General features: G+C 36.8%; 1 protein-coding gene and 1 pseudogene across 6 annotated transcripts in view; one reads left to right on the top strand and one right to left on the bottom strand.

The window, feature by feature from the left end:
- Window positions 1–17,597, top strand: part of CNOT4 (CCR4-NOT transcription complex subunit 4) — a 139,142-nt gene that overhangs the window by 35,654 nt on the left and 85,891 nt on the right. The window lies entirely within an intron of this gene.
- On the bottom strand, window positions 2,025–2,408 carry LOC125080529 (kinesin-like protein KIF22; annotated as a pseudogene).

Here is a 17,597-nt window from a genome sequence, read left to right as displayed (position 1 = left end):
TATTAAGGGTGTTGTTAGCTGTGGATTTTTCATTTATGAACTTTATTATGTTGAAGTGTGTTCCCTTTAAACCTACTTTGTTGAGGGTTTTTTTTCATGCATGGATGTACTTTGTCATGCTTTTTCTTCATCTATTGAAATGATCATATGGTTCTTATCCTTTCTCTTATGGACATGGTATATCACATTGATTTGGAAATGTTGAACCATCCTTGCAACCTAGGAATAAATCCTACTTGATCATAGTGAATGGTATTTTTTTTTTTAAGATTTTATTTATTTATTTGACAGACAGAGATAGAGAGAGCCAGAGAGCACAAGTGAGGTGGGCAGGGAGGAACAGCAGAGGGGATTGGAGAAGCAGGCTCCCCACCAAGTACGGACCAAGCAGGGAGCCCGACAGTGAGGCTCAATCCCAGGACCATGGGATCATGATCTGAGCTGAAGGCAGACACTTAAACTGAGCCACCCAAGTGCCCTGGTGAATTATTTTTTAAGGCATTGTTGAATTTGGTTTGCTAGTATTTTTTGAGAATTTTTGCACCTTGTTTATCAGGACACTGGCCTGTAGTTCTCTTTTTTAGTAGTGACTTTATTTGGTTTTGTTATTAGGGTAATGCTGGCCTCATGGAACGAATTTGTAAATTTTCCTTTCTTTTCTATTTTCTGTGCACTGCCCATTTAGATCTTTAGATCACTTAGTTAACTAGCTCCTCTGGTCAGTTTGGCATACATACTTCTGAGATTTTATACATATACACAAAAATACACTCTTAAAAATGTTTAAAATTGGAGGTTTTTGTCAAGTAAGTTTTAGGAAGCATTTTGTATTTTCTCATCTGGTTTTATTACTTATAGGATTCAGCACTCTTGGTACACCTAATGAAGTCCTGTCCTTTTATTTAAAATTACATTAATTTGTTAAAACCAGAGAGTATCAGCTTAGAAAATAAATCAGATTTATGAAAAACCTGCTTAATAGTTGAGCTGTCTTCCAAATCATCTTCAGTGACTTAGTGCATCAGTAGTAATATGATGTATAAGATACACTGTGTATACAAAGATGTGCTCTCCAGTTTAGACTCTTTCAGTCCAAATTAGTAAAGCTTCAATTTATGTTTCTTATGCCTTGGGAGAAGCTTTTTTATGTATTAACTTCTATTTAGATTTTTCTAAAAACACTTTATAACACTAAAATTAAGAGCCATCTATTAACATTAAACATTAAAACATTAGACTTTATTAAATAAAAGAGTTTCTTAAGAATGGTGAGAATTTAAAATTTTAAAATCATAGAATGTTGATTATCATTAAATATTTCCTAAGTAGCATTTTACTCCTATTGTTGGTTATCATATTATTTGATACTTTTTTTAAAAGATGCTGTTTTTAAGTACTCTGTGCACCCAAGGTGGGGCTCCAGCTCATTACCCCAAGAGCAAGAGTTGTACGCTGCACTGACTGAGCCAGCTAGGTGTTCCTATTATTTGATCCTCTTAAAATATTTTGTGCTTAACTGCAGAGATTTAATGTAGTCATTTTGCATTTTTAGAATTTTAGAATCAGAAGAGACCTTAGATATTTATCTGATATAGATAGAGAAGCCTCAGGCCCATAGAAAGTCAATTTTATTTTATAGACAAAGAAGCCACAGGTCTATAGAAAGTCAGTAACTTGACCAACTTCTTGAAACTAGTTATTACAACAATTAGAACTATAACCTAGATATTCTGCTCTGCATACCTAATTTTCTGACCCTTTCTCATCTTGAGTCTAATTAAAATAGAGAATCTGTTCAATATTTGCATGTTTAAAGGTTTTCATTAGTAAGAAATCTTCCAGAACCTGTAAGGACAAAACCATTTGTAGGAAGAGTCCATGTTTTCTTGTGAGAGAGTCTTAGGTCTTTGTCTTAGGGACATGTGGTTGATAATTACCCAGTCTTTCATTATTCCATCTCTTTTTCTTCTTGCTCTCCTCCTTTGTCTTTGAGTGCAGATAGGAAGACTATCTGTTATATGAGGATTTAAAGAACAAAACAAAAACATGGCACAGGAAGGAAAGGAGCTGGCAGTCAGGAGGGGCCTCAGCGCTGGCTCGCGGCGAGACCCAAGATGTTCGCCTTCAGGAATGACTCCCATCTGTTTCCCGGATATGCCCTCCACGCGTTCCAGGTCCTCCATCTGGCTGAAGGGGCCATGGAGCTCCCTCCAGCCCACGATGAGCTGGGCCTTCTTTTGGCCAATGCGCTGCAGGCTGCGCAGATCCTGGGCAGAGCCTTCATTCAGCAGATTTAATATTTTTTGGCGCCCATGAGCCAGTAGCTCTGGGCTGATCTGTAGTTCCCAGCAGTCCTCAGCCTTCTCCTCTGACTCTGAAGCATCCAGGGACTCCAGTAAAGTAGACATATAATACTGGACAAAAATAGGGAGATTGAATCTAGGGACATAGGGTAAAACTGGAGTAAGTTAATAATTTTTTGTAATTTCCTGTTCTGTTTCAATCCAGTCACTAGAAACCAAAGGAACCAACCCAGTAGATTTTTATTTTTATTTATTTATTTTTTATTTTTGAGAGAGAGTGAGTGGAGGGGAGGTAAAAAGCAGAGAGAGGAAGAGAGAATATTAAGAATATTAGAGAGAATATTAAGAATATTAGAGAGAATATTAAGCAGGCTTCCTTCCTAGTGTGGAGCCCAATGTGCGGCTCAGTCTCACGACCCTGAGATCATCACCGGAGCCAAAATCAAGAGTTGGACACTTAACCAACTGAGCCACGCAGGCTCCCTGAGATACATTTATTTATTTATTTTTGTGTGTGTTTGTTTATTTATTAAAAGATTTTATTTATTTATTTGAGAGAGAGAGCATGAGAGCGGAGAAGGTCAGACAGAGGGAGAAGCAGACTCCCCATGGATTTGGGAGCTGGATGTGAGGCTCGATCCCAAGAGTCCGGGATCATGACCTGAGCTGACGGCAGTTGCTTAACCAACTGAGCCACCCAGATGCCCTGAGATACATTTTTTAATATTATCTTTGTTGCATTTCTTCCACCTGTTATTTCTAAAGATTTTCTAGATAAAGCAAGGACAGGGTGTGGAATAAGATGAGAACATTTAGGTGATAATATTTATTCCTTTAGCTGTGAATCATGATGTTAGCCACAGTTGCATGTACAGTGTTTGTTAGCAGTAGCCTTTCAAAGATTATCTTCTGAATATTTGATAAAAGTAGTTGAAGAGTTGCAAACATTAGCAAAACCACTTACTCTGATAAACATTTTAAAATCATTCATGGGGTGCCTGGGTAGCTCAGTGGGTTAAAGCCTCTGCATTCGGCTCAGGTCATGATCCCAGGGTCCTGGGATCGAGCCCCGCATCAGGCTCTCTGCTCAGCGGGGAGCCTGCTTCCCCCTCTCTCTCTGCCTGCCTCTCTGCCTACTTGTGATCTCTGTCTGTCAAATAAATAAATAACATCTTGAAAATTAAAATCATTCATGTCCTTTTGTATACTAGCCTTTATAATTTTAAAAACTAAAATTTTTTATCTAGTCAGGATGGGGTTGGATAGTCTTATGGGAGTTAAAAGAAGAGTTCTTATGAAAAATGAATTTCTTCCTTAAAACTCACTAAGACTCAAACTTACTTCATTAGACTGTCCAATAAACTATGGTGACTGGCACACACCACCCAGAATTCTAGGGTAACTTCCTGTCTTCATGGGTCTTTAGAGAACATAATCTTTGTCAGGGGTCAGCACATTGTAGCCTGCAGACCAAATCCTGTCCATGGACTATTTTTGGAAGGTCTATGAGCTAAGAGTGGCTTTTACATTTTTTAAAGGTTGTAAAAATTAAAGAATATGCAGCATAGATAGTCTGTGGTCCTCAGAGCCTGAAATATTTACTGTCTGGCCATTGAAGAAGAAATCTGGCCATTTCTGATCAGAGTCAGATCAAATGGCAAAGGTTCTAAATGGCCTCAGAGAACCATGTCAGCACATTCAGAGTTACAGTGAAAGTAATCCAAATGAAGAAAATCAACACAGATGGAATGTATGTTTCAATATTGTATGTAGTAGAAAGAAAATTTAGAAGTGTTTTATAATGGGACTAATTAAATAAATTACAGGACATGTGTAGTAGAATATTAAGCACTGGGAATCATCACCCGTGATTTATGCAAAGGAAAGCTGTTAATTGCATTAAGCAGGGGCTGGATTCCAGAACAGTGTGTAGCATGGTCCTTTTTTTTTTTTTTTTTTTTTTAAGATTTTATTTTTAAGTAATCTCTGTACCCTGTATGGGGCTCAAACCCACAACCCCAAGATCAAGAGTTGCATGCTCCACTGACTGAGACAGCCAGGTGCCCCTTACCCTTTTTGTTTTAAACAAACATGTAATAGATGTCCACGTAGGTGCAGAAAACTTTATACATTAGAATATGGGAATGTGTGTGACTTAAACATTTTTTTCTAATTGTTGCTTTTTTTTGTTATTGCTGATTGTCTTATGGTGAAGTTAAATAATTGACCTTTTGCTATGGAAAAATTAAATTTGAACAGAGTTTGAAGTCACAAACAGGTAATATATTAATATGTAAAATTGTATTAGAAGAATGGATACGCTATTGAAATTTAAAAGTCTGTGGACAAATTAAAGAAAATGGAACTGTTAAACTCCCCTTGCAGTTACAGTTTTTTTGTTTTTGCTTTTTAAGTAGGCTCCACTGGAGCCCAGTGCAGGGCTTGAATTCATGACCCTGAGATCAAGACTTGAGCTGAGATCAAGAGTTGGATGCTTAACCAACTGAGCCACCCAGGTGCCCCAGACCATGAAGTTTAAAGTGTCATTTCTTCCTTCCGTTTCTTTTCCCCTTCATCTTCTTTCCTTTTTTTTAAACTTTACACAGTATGTTATTGAAGTGTAATTGATATCAAGTAGAATATTGACCTTTTACATATGTATATATACTTGTCTCCAAAATCCAGATCAAGATATGGAACATTTTTATCACTTCAGATAGCTTAAACTTGTGTCCCTTTCCAGTTAGTACCACAGCCTGCCCTAGGAGGTGACCAGTCTGTAATTTTGATTAGCTTGGCTTATTTAAAACTTTACATAATGGACTCATACAATCTTTTTTGTGCATGACTCCTTGCTCTTAACATAATAATATATTTCAGATTTATCAAAATAGTAATTTATATCAGTTTCTTTTCTATTGTGAAGTAGTATTCCATTGTGTGAACGTAGCAGAATTTATCCACTCTGCTATTGATGGACATTTGAATAAATTACTTTTTTGCTGGGAGAGGAAAGAGACTGTTATGAATAATGCTTCTGTTGACCTTTTTGGTGGAAGTCTTTTTGTAGGCATATGCACTCATTTCACTTGGGTATATCTAGGAGAGGAATTTCTGGGTTATAGGGTGTGTGAATAACTTTATTAGAAACTGCTAGTTTCCAAAAGTAGTTGTCCCACTTACACTCTAATCAAAATGTGGCAGTTCTAGTTGCTTCCTTCCCTCACTTGGAATTGTTAGGTTTATTGATTGTAGCTATTCTCATGTAGCTATCTCATGTAGTGATGTTTCTGTGTAGTTTTGATGTGCTTTTCCTTGATGACCAGTAGTGTTAGACACATGAAGTGCTTATTGGCTATTTGTGTAAATTGTATCGTCTTTTATTATTGATTTGTAGGAGGTTTTTAAATGTATTTTGGATATGAATTTTTTTGTCAGATATGTATTTTGTGAATGTTTTCTTGTAGTATGTAGCTTTTCATTTCATTAATGGTGTTTAATGTGCAGAAGGCTTTAATCTTGATGAAGTCCATTTTATCAATTTTTAATTTTGTACTTATTTTCTTTTATATGCTGAGAAATCTTTTCCCTTGGCCAAAGTCATGAAGATATTCTTCTAAGTATTCTGAAAGCTTTATATATTTTCTCATTTATTTTTTAAATTGAATTATTTGTCCCTTTTTTTTCCCCAGGGTTCTTCATGTATTTGAGGTATGAGTCTTTGTCAGCAGAATATAATTTGGCACTCAAATTTAACTCTGTGATTGATCTGAATTAATTATGTATATTAGGTAGATTCACTTTTTTTCAACATAGGTACTCTGTGTCCTCACCTCTCTTTCTTCATTGAATTTTATTGGTGTCTGTCCAAAAATTAAGTACCACAAATGCCAGCACTGTTTTAATTACTGTAATTTTATAGTAAGCTTTGAAATTTTATTGCGTAAGTTCTCCAGGTTTGTTTTTCAAGAATGCTTTTGTATTCTGAGTCCTTTACATTTCCATATAAATTTTAGAGTCACCTTGCTTATTTCAAGTTAAAAAATCCATTTGGATTTGGATTGCATTGAATGTATGTTAATTTGAGGGCAACTGATATCTTAAAAATACCAAGTTTTTCAATTCATAAACATTGTGTATCTCTCCATTTATCTCTTTGATTTCTCTCTGCAAAAATCTGTGATTTAATGTAAATGTAACTCACATCCTCTTATTAAATTTATTTCTAGGTATTTGGTATTTTATTTGATGCTATTACAAATGGTACTGTGGCTTTACTTTCTGTCTCCATTGTATATTACTAATACTTAGAAATACAGTGGTTTTTTCGCATGTTGCTTCTGTATGCATTGATCTTGCTAAATTTATCTAGTTCTAGTAGTTTTCCCCCCTTTGGAATTTCTGTGTATGAAGTTGTGTCATATGTAAATAAGGACTGGTTTTAGTTCTTTTCCTATCTTTTTTCTTTTTTTTTTTTTTTTAACATTTTACTTATTTATTTGACAGACAGAGATCACAGGTAGGCAGAAAGGCAGGCAGAGAAGGGTGGGGGGAAGCAGGCTCCCTGCTGAGCAGAGAGCCCCATGTGGGGCTTGATCCCAGGACCCTGAGATCATGACCTGAGCTGAAGGCAGAGGCTTTAACCCACTGAGCCACCCAGGCGCTCCTCTTTTCTGATCTTTATATCTTTATTTTTCTTGTGTTATACTGCACCAACTAGGATGTCTAGTAAAGTGTTGAATAGGTAAGTTGAAAGCAGATAGTCTTGACTTGTTCTTGATTTCAGGGGAGGTGTTTAGTAGTTCACCGGTAGGTATGATATTAGCTTTGGGCTTTTTATAGACTCTTTATCAGATTGGGGGAAAATTCCTTTTGTTTCTAATTTGCTGGGAATTTTTATTATAAATAGATGTTAAATTTTGTCAGATGCTTTTTCCACGTTTTTTGAGATGATCAGGATTCTTTTTTATTCTGTTAGTGTAGTGGATTCCACTGACTTTTTTTAATGTTGTTAAATCAACTTTGCATTCCTGATATAATCACAGTCATGATATTATTTCTTTTAATATATTTGCTGTATTTTGTTAGTTTTTAAAGGATTTTTTATGTCTATGCAGGTTCAGTAATTTTCTTATAATAGTTTTGTCAGGTTATGCCAACAATGTAGCTGCCTTATAAAATGCCTTGGGAAGTGTTTCATTTTCCTGTTTTCTCTGAGTTTGTCAAAGTTTGTTATTATTTGAATATCTGGAAAATTCACCCATGGAGCCCTCTGGAAAGGTTTTATTTATTTATTTATGTTTTTAAAGATTTTATTTATTTATTTGACAGAGAGAGATCACAAATAGAGAGGCAGGCAGAGAGAGAGAGAGAGAGAGAGAGAGAGGGAAGCAGGCTCCCTGCTGAGCAGAGAGCCCGATGCGGGACTCGATCCCAGGACCCTGAGATCATGACCTGAGCCGAAGGCAGTGGCTTAACCCACTGAGCCACCCAGGCGCGCCCCTCTGGAAAGGTTTTATTTTATTTTTTTATTTTTTTATTTTTTTAAAGATTTTATTTATTTATTTGACAGAGAGAGATCACAAGTAGACGGAGAGGCAGGCAGAGAGAGAGAGAGAGAGGGAAGCAGGCTTCTTGCTGAGCAGAGAGCCCGATGTGGGACTCGATCCCAGGACCCTGAGATCATGACCTGAGCCGAAGGCAGCGGCTTAACCCACTGAGCCACCCAGGCGCCCCTGGAAAGGTTTTAAAAAATAAATTACATTAACATCTAGAGGACAATCAAGATTTTCTGGGATCCAGAAAATCCAGTGCTGCATCAGGCTCCTTGCTCAGCAGGGAGCTCATGTGCTCCCTCCCTCTCTCTCTCTCTCTCTCTCTGAGATAGATAGATAAATAAATAAAATCTTTAAGTAAATAAATAATCTTTAAAAAAAATAATAAAAAACTTGTGTTTTTATTGAATCTGGGGATTTCCTTTTAATTGTTAAATGTATTGGCGTAAAGTTGCTTCTCGTTCTCTTTTATGCTTTTTACTCTTTATAATATCTATAATTACCCTTTTTATTATGACACTGGTAATTTGTGTTTGTTTTATACATTGTCTATTTTGAACACTCTTTATGTATACTGTTGCCTGACTTAAAAATGTTGTCTAACATTCTGGAATAATGTTGATATAATGATAGCATTCTATATTATTCTTGATTTTAGTGGAAATCCCATTAATGTCTCATCATTAGAATGTATTGGAGTAGGTATCCATTATTGTTGTAAGATAATTTTCTTTTCCTAGTTTATTAAGAGATTTTTTTATAAGGACAAGATAATTGGATTTTATTAAATGATTTTTTAGCATTTCTTGAGATGGACAGTTTTTTTCTTTTGATCTTTTGAAGTGATAAATAATTTCCTATTATGATGTCCTTGCACTTCTGGAAAAACGCTACTTAGTTCAATATTGTTGATGTGGGTGCTCACTTCGGCAGCACATATACTAAAATATTGTTGATGTGGTTTTGCTGATATTTAGGATTTTTGTATTTGTTTTCATGGGAATGATCTATAGGTTTCCTATCTCAGATTTTGCTATTAAGTTTGTGATGTTTTGTGTTTTCCCCCCCTTTGCCTCCCTATTTTTCTCCCTCATCCTTCTGAATAATTATTAAGCACCTACAAAGTACAAAGCACTTTATACTTATCCTTGTTCCTTACTGTAAGGCTAATTTATTTATTAAATAGTCTTTGGGAGACATAGTCTTAGATATCTAATTTTGCTAGTTAAGCGGATCTTTTCACCTAATAGGTTGTAGTCTGGGTTGTTAACTCAGAAACACTTTAGGCTAGCTAGTTCTTCCACGGTTCTTTGTTTGATGTAGATTGCTGCTTGGTTAATGTATTTTTATACATGCCTGTTGCTTTAACACAGGATTATCTCATTTAAAAAATTCCTGTTTTGTGCATTAAAGCTTCTAGAAGCATTGGAGTTGTTACAGTTTACCATAATTTGCCTAGTTCCAGGAAGTTGGTGAAATGTTAACTGCTGAAGTTATAGCCACTGTCAAAGTTTAGACACTTTTAACATTGTTTACATGTATCTATCACATGCTGTTATACATGTATATTGTCAGTACCAACAGTCTGATTCTTAAACTTTGCTCCCATTAATAGATACTGTAGTTCTTATAATAACTAATGGTTGCATACTTCATATGAAAAGACTATAGCTATATTGCAAAAAAATCCCATACTCTGGGGTGGGGAGGGGGATTATAACTAGATAACTAAATGGTGACTTAATTTTAATGTTTTGTTTTATTTTAAAGATTTTATTTATTTGTCAGAGAGAAAGTGAGTGAGTGCACAAGCAGGAGGAGTGGCAGGCAGAGAGAGAAGCAGGCTCAGCAAGGAGCCCAATGTGGGACTCATCCCAGGACCTTGGGAGCATTACCTGAGCCCAAGCCAGGCACTTAACTGACTGAGCCTCCCAGGTGTCCCTTAATTTTAATTTTTTTAATTTTGGTTATTTGCTCTTTTATTCCCCCTTTCTCCTTTAATCTCTCACCACCATTTTTCACATAAGCTGTTTTCTCTTCAATTAAAACCCAGCTGCTTCCCTTGTGATACCAGTCATTAGTTTACCTTTAGCTGTTTTCCTTTCTTGTCAAAACTTAACTTAGACTCTAATAATTATTTTATCCCTCTCCATGTCTTTACTTTTTTTGCTTTTGCATTTTTTAGTACTCATATTTTACTTTCATTATTCCTTTTTGCATCTTCATCTGAATTTCTTCCTTCTATGAAATACAAAACTGCACCCAATTTTAAACTTGTAGGTAATTTTCTCACTCTTGTATTTTGTATACAAAGACTTTGATTATTTTGAACTTACTGAGGCTCCCAACATTGGAGACTTTTTCTAAACGTTTTGTAACTATTGATTAACATCATTCAGGACAGTTTTACTTAATGCTTTAATGTGTTACTCAGAATGGTCTTGGTTTTAATGTAGCTGTGTATGATAGGTAAATATTTCATGTCAGGGTTTCTCAGTTACTGTATTTGTTTTCTGAATTTTATCTAATTGGGAAGCAGGGCTATATCTACAAATTACTTTGGGGTCTGATAAAGTAAATGCTTGGAGTGGTGAGAAACCGTATGTTTAATATAATACTAAAAAAGATTGCCTCAGAAAGAAGGTTAAGAGATATAGATTGGAGAGATTTCCAAGACTTAGGCTCATGCTCGGATTTGTGAGGTTTCCCTGTAGGTTTGGATCAGGGGTCCCTGCTGCTTGTTTTGCTAAGGCCCAAGGGAGTGGTTTTTACATTTTCAAGTGTTTGAAAAAATAGTCAAAAGAGTAGTATTTTGTGATATGGGAAAATTAAGTGAAATTAAAATTTCAGTGTCCATAAATAAGTTTTATGGGAATGCAGCCACACTCTTTTCTTTTTTTAAAATTTTTATTTACTCATTTGACAGAGAGAGAGAGAGCGAGAGAGAGAGAGAGAGAGCGCACAAGCAGGTTGAGTAGCAGGCAGAGGGAGAGGGAGAAGCAGGCTCTCTGCTGAGTAAGGAGCCTGACACGGGGCTCGATCCCAGGACCCTGGGATCATAACCCGAGCCAAAGGCAGTTGCTTAACCAACTGAGCCTCCCAGGCGCCCCTACACTCAATTCTTTGTGTTGTCTGCAGCTGTCTTTGTACTTGAGCAACAGAGTTGAGTGATTGTAGGTTTGTATGGCCCATGAAGAATAAAATAGTATTCAGCCCTTCACAGAAAGTATTTGGAACCTCTTTTCTTTTAGTGAGTGTTAGATTTTTTTTTTTAAGATTTTTTTTTTAAATTTATTTATTTGACAGAGAGAGATCACAAGTAGGCAGAGAGGCAGGCAGAGAGAGAGAGGAGGAAGCAGGCTCCCTGCTGAGCAGAGAGCCCGATGTGGGGCTCGATCCCAGGACACTGGGACCATGACCCGAGCTGAAGGCAGAGGCTTTAACCCGAGCCACCCAGGCACCCCGTGAGTGTTAGATTTTTTAAAATGGGGCTTTTAGGTTCTTTCTTTCTTTCTTTCTTTCTTTTTTTTTTTTTTTAAAGATTTTAAAGATTGATTTATTTATTTCTAGAGATGAGGGAGTGGGACAGAGGGAGAAGGGAGAGAATCTCAAACAGATTCCCCGCTGAGTGGGGAGCCCCACTTGGGCTGACTCTCACAACCCTGAGCTGAGATCATGACCTGAGCCAAAATAACAGTTGGATGCTTAACCAACTGAGCCACGCAGGCGCCTCTGGGGCTTTTAATTTGTAAGATGGCTGTGGTATGGACGAGTTAGTATATTTTTTATTCCACCATTAGGTAAATATCTCCCATTGCCTCAGAATTAGGTGCACATAATGTTTTAAGTCATTTTTTTTTAAACTATAAGCTTAAATTCCATGGTGCTATTTGAAATGTATAATTACTTAAATAGATCATTTTGGGTACAAGAAATGAATATAATTTTTAATAAAATATATTCTTTTTTAAAAAACTTATTTTTTAAAATATTTTAAGTATATTTTTACTTAGCATATTTAATTTTTTTTTTTTAAGATTTTTGTTTATTTATTTGCCAGGCAGAGAGGCAGGCGGAGAGAGAGAGGTGGAAGCAGGCTCTCCACTGAGCAGAGAGCTCAATCCCAGGACCCTGGGATCATGACCTGAGCTGAAGGCAGAGGCTTTAACCCACTGAGCCACCCAGGCACCCCTAAAAAATATATTCTTTATAAATTGCCTCACTCATTGATCATGAACTTTTACTTTTTAACTGTTTTTAAAGTATGTGTATAGATTATACCTTTATGCAATTTAAAGATTATAAAACTAGCACATTGGAGTGTGTCCAACCCAGCCAAAAAATTGAAAGGATGAGCTTCCTCATTAGTCATTGTTTGCCGAGAAGAGGAAAGACCAAAGTGGTGGCAAGATAAAAGAATTTGGGGTGGATGAATTGGAACTGATCTCTTGGTGGAAGAGGAACATGCAGCATGCGACCTGGGATCAGAATTTAGGAGGTGTTAGAATCTAAATGACTGGGTGACATATAAATATGACTTAAGAAGAGGTTCCACTTAACTGTGCTAATAAACATTTTTGTTTGTCTTTTAATACTGAGAGGATGAGAATGGCTCTTGTACTTCAGTTTAGTGTTTTTGCTAGACTGATTTTTTTCTTACCTGTTTCTCCTGGTGTGCTATAAACTGATGTACAGACACGTCTCTAAAAGGACTAATATATGTTCAGAGTGACCAGGAGGGTTTTGAATTTTTGATGCTTTGATTCATTTTTTTTCAAACAGTTCTTTGGGTCAGTCCTTAAGGACTTTAAAATAGGCATACCCTTCTACCAGGTGCTGTCCCCCACAAATAGATCTGGGGATTTTTTGTGGGGTGTTTTTGTTTTGTTTTGTTTTTCTGAATGGAAAATGTACTGGTATAGGCAACTCCTTTTGTTGACAACCTGTGTGAGTATGGTAGAGAACTAATTAGCACACTAATTAGTCTCTGCTTTGATTTTATGCAGATTTGATTTTATCTTATTAATAACACTTTCATCAGGCTTAGCCTTTAATTTTTTTTTAACTCCTAGCTTTCTTCTGAGAGAACATTAAGCTAATAGGAAGCATGTTGATGCTGATTCTCTAATTATACATTTATAAGTTTTTCATCTCATCACTTTGTGTCTTTTTGTCAGATACACTTAATTTTTAATTTAAAATAGTTTTTCCCTTTATAAATGTAAATGTTTATTTTCTAAAAATTGGAAAGTTGGAGGAAGAGAGGAAACCAAACATAGTTACCCTGCTATTTTGGCATTTTCACTTTCAGTTATTCTGTGTAACCCCCTGCTCCTTGTGGGAACCTATAATTTGCTATACATTTGCCTGTTGCACAGTGTTGAACACAACAGATGTGATCTTCGCACTTAAAGGATTCAAAATTTAATAACTTTGAAGTTATTTTAAAAAATTAATGTATTATTATGTAAGAAATGCATTAATACAGTCTTTTTATAAGACTCATACACAAGGTTTGTTTCCAATCCATCCCATTTCTTTCATTGTTTCTATAGATGTAGTTACTATTACCAGCTTGTATGTAATTTTTTCTATGATTTTGTAATGTAAAAAAGTTGTACAGTACCTGCAGTTTAAATTTTTGCATTCAGTATGTTTGCATGTGTAGATCTACTTTAGTCTTTTAAATTGTTGTATAGTGTTTTTATTGGTTTACTGTAATCTTGTCATATGGTATTGATGGACATTTAGGTTTCCCATTTTTTGCTATTATGAAAAAGTGCTGGAAGTGTTTGTGTATGCCTTAGTATATGTGCAGCTCTTTCTGTGTGGAAGATACAGGGAGGTGGGATTAGTAGATCATAGAGAATATGTGGTTACCCTTGAAATTTTACTGTTCATATTCCTCTTAAAGTTGGATCTTATAGGAGCTTATCTCACATCACTCTTCTCCTAACTGACATGTTGTTATTGCTTAATATTTTATTTTATCCTTGTTAAATCCAACAAATGATACTGTTCTGTATAGAAGTACATGATTTAATATGCATACATTTTTACTATATTTTCTCACCACCCCCTCTTTAATTTCTGACTGGCCTTGTAAGATCATTTTCCTTCTTCCTGAAGAACATCTTCACAAGTTCCTTTAGTGGATGTCTTTTACTGGTAAACTGTTTCTATTTTCATTTATTTGTTTTAGTTTTTAATTTAGTCTCATTATTTTATCAATTATTTTTAGTGCTTTATCATGGAAATTTGTAAGCATACGTGGAAGTCGACCAGTAGTGTAATGAAACCCAGTTACTTCTGTTGTACAGTTTCTGCACTTATAGACATTTTACTGTTCTACTTTCATCTCTTCGCCATTCTGTTTCTTCTTTCCTGCTGAAATACTATATCATGAAGTCTGTAAATACTTCAGAGCGGATCTCCCATAGAAGAGCTTTAAAAAAAATAAACGTAATACTACTACTATACTTAACTCACAGTATTTCCTTAATATCCTCTAGTATCGAGTCCATGTGATTATCTCAAAAAATGTTTTATGATTTTACTCTCATTCTTGAGGGTTATTCTCCTCAGGAGCACAGTTGTAGGTTGGTAATAATTTTCTTTCAATATCTATGTATGTCTCTTCTAACTTCAGTTGTTGCTGTTGAGAAATCAGCTCTAATTCTAATTATCATTCCATTGGGTGAGAGGTCCTTTTTAAAAGTCTGTTTTTAAGATTCTTGTTGCCGTTGATGTTCTGCAGTTTTGCTCTCTTGTAGCTGGTTGTCCATTTGTTGATCTTACTTAGATATATGTGCTCTCTGGGTCTGTGGATTATTATTATTATTATTTTTAAAGATTTTATTTATTTATTTGACAGAGAGAGATCACAAGTAGACAGAGAGGCAGGCAGAGAGAGAGAGAGAGGGGGGCGGGGGAAGCAGGCTCCCTGCTGAGCAGAGAGCCTGATGCGGGACTCGATCCCAGGACCCTGAGATCATGACCTGAGCCGAAGGCAGCGGCTTAACCCACTGAGCCACCCAGGCGCCCCTCTGTGGATTATTTTTAACCATTGTGGAATCTGCAGCTGTTATCTTTTTCTTTTAAGACTGAAAAAAATTGAGGAATATAGAGAAACATATAAAACATGTACAGTTTAATTATAAAGCAAACGTCTTTATAACCTGGGTCAAAAATAGAGTATTCCAAGTAGCCTCAGAGTTACCCACCCTTTCCCCATTCCAGATACATCTCTTCCCATTCATAACCGTCTCCCTTCCATTCAGAGGCACTTATATTCTGACTTTTATTACCTTATGTGCATCCCTAAAATATGTTTTCTTTTGTTTGTTGAAATGTATATGACCATAGTTATATTCGTCTTGCTTCCTTTGCTCAACATTAGTTTGTGAGATTCATCTGTCTTGTGTAGCTGTAGTTCATTTTCTTTTCTTTTCTTTTCTTTTTTGTCAGAGAGAGTGAGCACAGGCAGACAGAGTGGCAGGCAGAGGCAGAGGGAGAAGCAGGGTTCCTGCTGAGCAAGGAGCCCGATGTGGGACTCGATCCCAGGATGCTGGGATCATGACCTTTGCTGAAGGCAGCCGCTTAACCAACTGAGCCACTCAGGCGTCCCTCTTTTTTTTTTTTTTTTTAAGATTTTATTTATTTGAGAGAGAAAGAGAGCAGCAGTAGAGGAGTAGCAGAAGCAGGCTCCCCACCGAGCAGGAAACACGATGTAGGGCCCGATCCCAGGATCCCGAGCTGGTGACTTGAGCTAATGGCAGGTGCTTAACTGACTGAGCCACCCAGATGCCCCACTGTAGTTCATTTCCATATGGCCATTATTTCTGCAAATATTTTTTTTCTTATCCTTTTCTCTCCTTTTGTACCCGGTATGAGTATGTTGATGCACTTAATGGTGTTTTACTTTTCTCTGAGGGTCTGTTCTGTTTTCTTTTTTCTTTTCCCTTGCTGTTCCTTGGATTGCATAATCTTTAATCTTTATTAATCTGTCTTTGATTTTGCCATCTTATTCTTCTGCCAATTGAAATGCACTGGTGAGCCCCTCTAATGACTATTTAATTTCAGTTATTGTACTTTTGAACTCCAGAATTTCATTGATTATTTTTAATAATACTTCTCTCTCTTGACACTCTGATATGATGTCATCATACAGTCCTTTACTATTTTAATTATGGTTTTCTTTAGTTCTTTGAATATATGTAAATGACTCTTTGAAGTCTTTGTTAAATCTGACTTCTGGTGGCTCACACAGGCAGTTTCTTTTGCCTGCTTTTTTCCTTCTGTATGGGTTAAACTTTCCTATTTCTTTGTATGGCTTGTAATTTCTGGTTGGAAGCTGGACATCTGCTATAATATCGTAGCAGCTCTTGATACTGGTCTCCTGTGCCCTTCTCAGGGCTTCTGATTGTTACTTGCTTATTTGTTTAGTTACTGGGTGGATTATTTTAGTGACTTCTCTTTCTCTCTTGGCATGTTAAGCATCTGGTGTTGTTCCTAGGGGGTGCAGATTTGGATATGTCCACATTCATCCAGGAATTTTTCACAGGGCTCCCTTTCACTGCCTCTTTCCTTGACTACACCCAGATGTTAAGCTCCATTAATTGCCGTCTGCCTGCTCCATTGTTTTCAACAATGCCTTAGGACATGAATTGTTTCTCAGCTTGATCCAAAAAATTGTAGCTCACTTGAAGGGATAGTTCTTCGGTCAGAGCTTGAAATTTGTTCTGACCCCAGGAGGGTTCAACCCAGCTGGTTTACAGGTTAGCCTGTATCTGAATCTCCTCCTGTTTGCCCTTCACTACAATGCCCTAGGTTTTGAGATGGCCCTTAGGCTTGAACTTCACACTCTGTTGTAGACAAAGTCAGCATTGGAACAATGTTGGATTGGAACAGTCTCCTTGGAAGAAATTCAAGGGTTATTGGTTTTAAGGCCTGCTTCATCTTTCTGGCAAAATCTTTGGCTCTGGAATTGCGTAGTAGAGACAGTGATGTGCTCTTCTCTCTGTGTGTCATCCCCAGTAGGAACTGAGCACTTCTCGGAAGCGTATATGGTGGTAGTCTCAGGTCACCTAGTCTTGCCTGTCTTGGTGTGGGACTTCTGCTTTCCAAAGTAGCTGGGTGAAGGACAGTCTGGGTCCTAGTATTTTCAGCCTGCAGCCTACAGCAGCAACATAGGACCTCTTTCCTGTGAGTAGCAGTTAAGTGGAAGAGAGATGCCCTTACCTGTACTTACCTGGAACTTAGCTTTAGCATCAGGTAGCTTTGAGCAGAATGAGAAACGCTGACGTCCTGCCCCTCATGGGAGATTGCTCTTGGACTGGTAGCTGTGGTGAGAGGTCACTCTTTGTTCCTGGCTACACCAGTATGAAGTTTCAGCCTTCCTTAGCCGGAAGGAGGAAGGAAAGAGAGGAAGTAAATAGGTTTGGTTCAGATACTACATAGTCTTGCTGTTTTTCCTGAGTTTCAGATTTTCTTGAGAAAATGTTTCTTCATTTGCCTCATACCTTAGGGTCATTTTTGCTTCTTGGGGTCGCTAATGTATCCCAAAGACATAGACTAGAATTTGAAACACAAGAAGAGCTGAATAACTATTGAATCACTCAGTAAATTAAGATAAAAAAGAACTGTTGGAATGCAGAAAGTACATTGGTCAGCTATCAAACTTTTCTAATAAAGTGAGAACCTTTTTGAGGAGAAGGAATTAGTGTTATGATGTACTGGA

Source organism: Lutra lutra, chromosome 11 (assembly GCF_902655055.1).
Source record: "Lutra lutra chromosome 11, mLutLut1.2, whole genome shotgun sequence".
NCBI classification, from domain to species: Eukaryota; Metazoa; Chordata; class Mammalia; order Carnivora; family Mustelidae; genus Lutra; species Lutra lutra.
Note: the sequence above shows the minus strand (reverse complement) of the source record. Positions and strands in the feature narration are given on the sequence as shown.